We start from the raw sequence: 9,022 nt of genomic DNA, 5'->3' as shown, positions 1-9,022 counted from the left end.
GCTCCCTAAAATCCACAAACAAGAAAACCCTGGCAGACCTATCATATCCAACCATGGAACCCTAACTGAGGTTTCAGTGAGTCAATCCTAAAACCATTTGTCACCCAAAGAGTAAGTTTTTTCCAAGACTCAACAGACTTCCTATAAAAACTTAAAAACATAGACCACCTTCCCAGCAACACCCTCCTAGCCACCCTGAATGTTGCCAGCTAATATAACAACATCCCATGCCAGGATGGCACCTAAGCCTGCCTTACATACCTACAAGAGCAAGATGACAACTTGGAGTAAAACCCAAAGATATTACTGACCTTATATACTTCATCCTCACACACAACAACTTCACTTTCAGTAACCAACTGTGATGGAGCAACCCTGATAAAGGGGTCTGCTTGGAGCTGCAGTGCGGTGAAAAGTGAGCCTGGGGAATGAGCCCCACCTCAGCGGAGCCCAGCTGAGGCTGGGATCAAATTAAACTTACCTGCAGGGACACGGCAGATAGAGGAAGAGCTCTGGCCTTCGCTGCAGCCATGCTTTATAAGCTCCTGCATAATCTGGCTGGGTGGGTGCTCAGTGTATGACGTCAGAGTCCTGTCAGAGTCACCCGGATACCACGTGAAGAATTGCTGAAGTACAGATGGAAAACTCCCAAGAATCACATATGACATATCACCCTTCCCTGGAACCAATACGGAAAATCCTTTAAAGATTGCAACCTATAAACTAAAAGAAAACCCAACTCTTACAAATTTACAAAACAGCTTTCACAAACAAGCCTACAAACTTCACTTCATCGACCTACTAGATCTAAAATAATCATGGACTAAGTATAGACATTGGATTTATGACACATTATAACCTGCCTAATATCTGAGAGCCCCAGGTACCTCCCCACTATTTACCAGCTACATTCATTCCCTCCCTCCACCCCACCCCACCCCACCCCAACCTGGCTCTCACTCACTGACTTCTCAGTTTACATCTTCACTGACTGCCTTTCTTGCACTGGCTTCTTTACTGTTCATTACATTTAGGAGGAGCACACACCAACTGCTGATGCTTCCTCAGCCTAATGAAGGGTATTCATACCCAAAATCTTGCAGAGAAGAATTCTTCTAACTATTTGAGTTGGTCTAATAAGACATATCAAATTTACTCAAAGAACCTTGTCTGTGTATTCAAGGAGTTTCATTTTAATCATGGAAAAATGTGGATTTTGGGTTACTTTTTTAACCTGAAAATTGGGGGGTGGGTTTTATCAGAGAAAACCAGGATCTCTGCTTATGACTTTATCATGGGCCTGACCATATTTGGTATTTCTTGTAAAGCCTCATCCCACAAAATAAGCGATGTATCTCTAGGTTTTTGTTTTTTAAAAGTCAAGTTCTTTGGCCTGGTAGTAGCAGAGCAAAAGTAGTGAATGCATCTGAGTCTCATAAAGGCTTAGAAAGCACAATGAAATGAACCCAACATTTATTATTATTAAAAAATATATAGTGGGGTGCACCTCATGATTTTTTAGCCCACAAGTTATCTTCTTTTTAGGTTCTCAATTTTTAACACATGGCATTGGCATTACAGTAGATTATTTGAGGTTTTGGGGTTTTTTCAGATCTCTTATTCATAATATTGTGAAGGCCCTTTTGTGTCTCATTCAGGAACTACAAAGACCTAGTTCTCTTTCTCAGCTCCTGAGTGTCTGTTTCAGTGTTTCCTGGCTGCGTTTCTCAGGACATGTTCCAACAATAGAGGAAAGGTGGATCTGTTTGAGATTTGGCATATTTTTTCTAACTACCTGAATTGCTCTTCATTTCATCTGTGCACCACAAATTTCAATTAAGCTTCAGACTTAGAGAAAAATGCCCTTATTTTTAAGCATGTTGAGTAGTGACATATCTTTTTGACTTGAGCTCTGAACTTCTGAAAATCAAGCCATAAATCTGTATGTAAGAATGGGCTTTCTAACATGCGTAGTGGGGCAGCCAGCCTTTGCCTGTCAAGATACTTAAGATGCCTATTCAGAAGACAAGAGCTTTGATGGGAGGTAGTGGGAGGTGGGGCAGAATTTAAATGACATGTTCTGCTTTCACTAGCCATGGCTATCTTAGGGTTTGATCAGCATGACACTGAGCTAGATACTAACTTCAGTTTTGATGTTTTATGTCTATGCCGAAAACATGAGCCTGAAATTGCTTTCTTGCCCTATAAACATTGCATTATAACCCTTTCTTGCTGTCCTTCTGCATATCCATAGAGCCTAACATGCCTGCAGTGTTAACTGCCTGGTATACCATGTAATTATATATAAGGAATTATCTCTACACTATGATTAACCAACTGTGGGCATGTGAATTACTTTTGGTGATGATGCAATGAAAGGCTGGAGGTCACAATTTCTGCAAGTGGAATGTACTTGGGTGGCCCTTGAGGGATATCACTGCTAATGGAAAACTTGCTTATTGAATCCTTCCTGTGAACCTTCTACCTGAAATTTGCAGCGTTTAGATTACCTGAAGCTATGGATGTGCTTTTGGGTGCATGTTGTCTGAGCATGTTTAGCTGTAAGTTTGGAGTGCTAGAAGCTGTGTGTTCCTGTTAGGAAAGTGCTGGCTTATATTTTTCCTATCGGATGCATCTGTAGATCAGTTAGCCTAACAGGTCAGAGGAGCCTAGTGGTAGAGGGTGTTGAATTAGACACAGAACTTAGATTTAAGACACAGGTGACAAATTATGCACACACAATGGTTGTTATGCTTCTGACAAAGAAGATGGAGTGTTTTACTCTCAAGTAGGGGCAGGGAATGATCATGATCTGTAGATCCTGGAGAGAAAGCAATATGAATGTGTGAAGTGCTAGACCTGGTGCACCACGTCCATGCATTCAAGTATCTCTGACATGTATATTGTTTCTGAGGAAGAGAATCTTTTCTCTCCTCTCTGCACCTCATGTTTCATCCATACTCTAGCAGCTTCTCTCTCTCTTTCTCACACACACATTCACACACACCTTCCTTCAACAGGCCCCTTTCTGAAGCCTTTATTTGTCTTTTTTCTATACAGGAATCAAACATTTCTTTACTGCCACTCTCAGCCAAGCTCCATAGCTATGAGAAGGGGTTGCCATGGACAGCTACAGGATTAGTTAGACCAATCCTTCCCACAGTTATCCCTGGAGAAGGGACTAACCTTTTTTGCAAAACCAGAAACTGGTTTAAAGGCTGTGAATACATGTGATAACTGAACCATTCCCAAATATCACTGATTGAGAATGGGTTCAAAATTGTTGAGGGTCAGAGGTGTCCACACATATTGGGGGGGGTGTTGTAGCCGTGTTGGTCTAAGGACATAGACAGATAAGGTTCTTTGGGTAAATCCGGTATCTTTTATTAGACCAACTCAAATAGTTGGAAAAATTCTTCTTAGCAAGCTTTTGGGCACAAACACCCTTCGTCAGCCTGAGGAAGCATCTGTAGATGGTCTGTGCTTTTCCTGGGTGGAATGAGAAAGTAGCCACTGGCCTATGTATTTTCATTCAAAAGAGTACCACTGCCATTTCCACAGCACTGATGTACATTTCACTGCTTCTACAAGTGTCATAACACTGAGCACTTTTCAGAGTGCCCAGCACTGCGACGCTTGCATATGTAAAAATGCCCATAGTGCCCTGGCATTTTAGATAAAAGGTGACAACCATTCAAGACATTGAAGTGCTGTAGTTACAACAGCAGGGCATGGGAATGAGCACCCAGGCTAGCATGACTTCCAGTAGGCAAACTGGGGAGACGTGGGAAAAAGAACTGCTAACACCTGTGCTTTAGTTTTGATTTTTCTAGTTACACTTTTGATCCTTTCCATGCAGCCTTAAATAGCTTTAACAGACCTATATGTTGGTCTGCTTCCAGTTTAAATACAGTTTAAACCAATCTGTTACCTGTGTCCATATTCAACAACAGTGGTTGCTGCTCAACTGACTCCTTTCTCCTTATGGCTCTGGTACAAAGTGTGGTGATGAAGTTAATGGCGGGGCCTATCTGGATATGCGCCCTAGTAAGAAGTCTATCTTCCCACCTGGGAATTCTGTAACATGGGGCCTGTCAGAGCCCAGCTGAATCCTTTCAGCTTGACGCTGACATTTGAGGGTAAATTTCCAGAGCTGGCTATTGGAGTTGGAGGAGGGAAACACTTTTAGTTGTAAACTGAATTGAATTTGAGATAGAAGTAATGACACACAACAATGCAAGCTATAGGTCAAAATGCAAGAAAATTTGTCTTTATTTTGTTCTCTCTACCTTAATGAAACCATATATGGATTGACCTAGTGAGCCAAATGCTGATCTAAATATTCTGGGTCTAAATTTTCAGTAACTCACTCTAATTCTAGATATACGCTGATACAAAGGTTCTAAACCCATGTACCTTTTGGAAGGATTTTTTTGGGGTCTTTTTCTTTATAGTGCACAGAGGTTAACGACTTCCAGTTAATTCCTATTAGAATAGTAAACATTGTGTTGTTCTTTCTCAGTAGTTAAGTACAAGAGAAAACAAACATAATGCCATTCAGTGTGAAATATAAATACACGTATTCCAGAGATTTATTATTCTGTGGAAATGCTGATCCTGAATAATGGTGCCCTGATGTCAACTCCTTGTGTTAGAAGGATTTTTTTCTTGGCAGTTAGGTATTTATTACAGGTAAAAACAAAAAAAAAGGAAGTGTATAAGCTTTGGACATATAGGCCAACCCTGTATAACTTTGCTGTTTTGGAAGCAGTTGGGTTGTAAGCAGAGGGACTCTGCATACAAATGCTGATCTGTATCTGTTGATGAAGGATATAGGGTTACAGAGATGGGAGAAAAATACACAGTCAAAGCAAATAAATATGAGAATGAAAGCAGACCTTGTGCTCCAGCTGAGTTTTAGTACTGTAGTGTGTTGTTGTGGGAGGAGCTTTATTGCATCACGCACCCACACACGAGCACGCATGTGCGTGCGCACCCACACACACATACACACTTACTGTGGTGTGTGTTTGAAAATCCTGGAAAAATCTGTCTGCTAAATCTAGACAGAAACCCCAGGAACAATTCCTCTGCCGAGTTGTCCAATCATTGATTATACAGCCTAGTGAATCTAAATATACTATAAACAGTTGGAAAGTTAGGAATGCAAGGAGGAAGGAAGAAATGTTTTCATTTCCACTAAGATACGGAAGTTAAAAATTAAATTTGTTGTGGCAAGAAGAGCACCACTGGAGGTGACTTAACATCAAAGGCCTAATCAACATAGGACTTGTTTTTATATTTATTCTGGAGGCAGGTTGTGTGGCTTTGCAAATGGAGCTGCTAAACCATGCAGTCTTTAAAAGATATCATCATATAAAATATTTTTCTGCATGTGGAATATAAACAGTACTGGTCCAGTGACAGATGTAGACCCAGAAAACTCTTTGTTAGTGGTTTAGCTTGCCTAAGGCAGAGCTGATGTTCTACAGCCTTGTCTAGTAGGGGGTTAGACAATGTCTAACAGTGCATTAACAGTTTTATATGATCTGCGACATGTGGATATGACATTTTTGTAGGAAAGTTGCTTCTGAGATTGTATGACTGGATGTGATTTTCAATTTGCTTTTCAGATGACTTGTAAATACAGATAATATAATGGCAGTCACCCATTTATTTTGATGGGAGTAGGGACAATAAAGTGTGCACAGACTAATAGGTAAACTAAAACCAACTTTAAACTTGGGCATTAGCTGATTGGGCCACTAATTGATGCAGTTGCATTTTAGTACCTCCTTTCCAGTGGCCTGATGCTGCCAGATGAAGTCAATAGGAACTGAGGGTGTCTGCCACATTGCAAGATATAACCAGCTGCCCAGTTCCTAACAGGTCCTCAGTCAGTACTGCCATGTTTTCTGATGAATTGTTTTAAACATGCTCTGAATCCAGTTTGTTCTTATACCAGTAAAATAATTTGGTGTATTACATCCCATTATTCTGATACCAACAGCACTTCCCAAATGAGCAGTAGTAGATATTTGGGACCTGGTCACAGAGGGCAGGACACAAGGCAGCGGACTTAAATTATGGAAAAACAGATGTAGATCAAATCTGGCAAATAATTTTTTTTAACTCTAAGAAAAATAGGATCTCGAACAAACTGCCTCAGGAGAATGTCTTTCTCTGGAGGTTTTTAAAAAGTTGATGGATACTAGGCAGCTTCTTTACAATCACATGGCACTCCTGGAACAGATGTGGCTAAACAGCATGCAGGCAATACTTTATTTCAAGTATAGCAGCTCAATATTAGTGCTTGGCTTCCTGGGAACAGCATTGCCTTGCTGTTGTCACTTATTAGAGACAAGAGCACATCAACTTTTCCAGATACCAACACTGCCCCTACTATTGGCCCTATTCTGCAATTTAAGAAAAGCAAACAGGAAATCATGTCTTTCCCAGACTCAACATTTGTTTGCAGAATAAGAGAAGAACCTGGAGGACTATGTTTAACTGTGTCAACTTGTACAACCTGTCATAATACAGTACACTATTAAATGCTTTACCAAATCCCTAATACAGTTGTGTGAAGTTGCCATAATGCCGTGCTCTTCGTATGTGAATACTAAGAAGCTGTGGGCATAGATTGCAATGCCTTTGCAACATTTCCACCTCTGCTTCTTGGAGGCCACATTCTCAAAGGAGTGGTAATGAAGCACCACATGCGGGGAGTGGAGCTGATGGGAAGATGGCTGCTCTCCAAGGTATCATTGTCTACAAGAAATATCCAAGAGCATTAGTGCTGAACCAGTAAGAAGTAACAGGCTCACTCTTTCATTATATTGGAGGGGAGAACCTGTTAAATGGTGGAGGGACACTTATTTTCCTCAGAATTTATATATTAAGTGGGGGAAGAAAGGTGGTTCTTCTTATATAATAGATTAATCAAAAGTTGCCACAAAATGCAAAGCACTAACTCTTCCAGTGTCTTTAAATTTCCCTGGAAACTCTTTGCACCAAACTAATCCAAATAGACACCATACTCACTTAAATTCAGGAAGTAAGTTGCACTTTCTCTCCTTTCCTATTGCATATATAAGAAAAGTTCCAGGAAATAAGCTTGATATTTCCTCCCAGCAAGGCCTTCACTGATGTGGCTATTCATATGAATAAAGTTACTCTCATGTGAATACCTTTCTGCAAGACTGGAACCATTAAATACATCATCTATGCATGTGCACATTTCCAGATTCTGTTTCTTTAACACTGTTTACATTTTTTGTAGTGACAGCGCGCTCTAGATTTCCTCCATATAATGTGTTTTGTACTTCACTATGCCCTAATGAACAGAGCTGCATTTTGGAAAGCTGCTCTCACAGAAGTTTCTAGCCAACACATCTGTTAATTGGCTATACACCAAGAAGAATCTAGGTATGCTCAGGCCAAAAACAAAACCTAGATATAACAGCTTAGAAAGGGCCAGCTGATGGAATAAAATTCATAAGGAGGAATATGCATACAATTTTTTTTCTTGCTAGCCATTAAACTTTTGACTCTTTCCTCAGCACTGATGAGGCACCACCTGGACTACTGTATCCAGTTTTGGGTACAGAACTTCATAAAAGACATGGACAAACTAGAATGTGTTCAGCTGACAGCAACAAAAACTATTAGAGGTCCACAGAACTTGACTTAGGAAGAAAGATCGGAAGGGCTGGGATGATGTAGTCTGAAGAAGAATGAAGGGTGATTTTGATAACAGTCTTCAGGTACAAAAACAGTTATTATAAAGAGGATGACAATCAACTCTTCTCTGCCAACAAGAAAGAGAACAAAGTAATGAGCTTAAATTTCAACATGGGACATTTTATGTTGGATAGTAGGCAGAGCTTTCTAACTATACATTTAAATTCTGGAATAAGGTTGCCTAGAGAGACAGAATTGCCATCCATGGAAGTTTTTAAGAGCAGATTTGACAAACATTTGGATGAGATGGTTAGGGTGTAGTGGCCCAGGTTGGGTCGTGTGGTTTGGATCAAATGGTCTGTTACAGTTTCTTCCAGCCCTATTCTTCTATGATTCCTCTGTCTTGCTTCTCAGATGACCTTTACCAGTCTGTAATTCTACAGTGAGCTACTTCCACTTTGTCCTTTTCTGGTGAACCATTTCTTGAAAAGAATAGAAAGGATTCAAGTAATTTACAAGAAACTTCTATCATCCGAGGAGAACTTGCAAGCAGTTAGTGAAAACCAGTCCTCTTTATCTGTAAGCAAGGACCAGAGAATGGAAGTGGTTTAATAGACATGAAATCTAGTATCTCCTTGGAAATCATGGCTCTACATCAAGGGCTGCTTGAGGTGCAGGCACAACAAATTGTAGGTGGAGAAAAGGATGCTACTACCCCCACTAGAATTCCCACTCTCAGGGCCATTAAAGATCCATGAAGAAAACCTCTCCTTTTTTTCTCCTTTATAATAAAATCTGATAAAGAGCATGAACAGGTCATTGGCCTTTTTCCTACTCCTGAAATTTGATGATGGTTCAAAAATAAATTGGGAGGTAAAACACAGGAGATTCAGTTCATTTGATCTAACTGTTTGCCCAGGAATGGTAGCTCTGGCTTCATCCTATATTTGCCATATAACTGGAGCACTGATTCCAAATTGCCTCACAAAAATAAATTAAAAGCAGCTGCGAAATACAGCTCTGCCATAAACCAAATTGAAGAGAAAACTCTTTTGAAACTTTAGCCTTAAAAGCATTAAGAGATCATCAAGTTCTACTTTAAATAAGAGTATTTGCAGTAACTGTCAGAAAAGTAAGCTCACTATAATCAGGAGTCAAGAAGCAAGGGCATCAAAGAAGTCTTTAAATTGCCTACTCTTGATGTAAACAAATAGGGGGCTGGCTGTTCTCAGAGTTGAAGGCAAACTCTTCATTGTTAGAAAAGCTGTTTTTAAAGCTTTTCAGGGAACTTACTTGAACAATATTCTGATGCCATTATGATCACTCCCTGGAAGGATGA

General features: G+C 40.1%; 1 long non-coding RNA gene across 1 annotated transcript; it reads right to left on the bottom strand.

Annotated features, from left to right (window-relative positions):
* Window positions 1-1,038: 1,038 nt before the first annotated feature.
* LOC109305954 lies at window positions 1,039-4,193 on the bottom strand. Its single transcript, XR_002099785.1, has 3 exons — window positions 4,182-4,193; window positions 3,545-3,546; window positions 1,039-1,170 (listed from the first exon to the last, which is right to left on the bottom strand). It is a non-coding gene; the product is annotated as an uncharacterized LOC109305954 (long non-coding RNA).
* Window positions 4,194-9,022: the final 4,829 nt, after the last annotated feature.

Source organism: Crocodylus porosus, unplaced genomic scaffold (genome assembly GCF_001723895.1).
Source record: "Crocodylus porosus isolate Cpor-Errol unplaced genomic scaffold, CroPor_comp1, whole genome shotgun sequence".
Lineage (NCBI taxonomy): Eukaryota > Metazoa > Chordata > Crocodylia > Crocodylidae > Crocodylus > Crocodylus porosus.
This window is presented reverse-complemented; position numbering and strand designations above follow the sequence as displayed.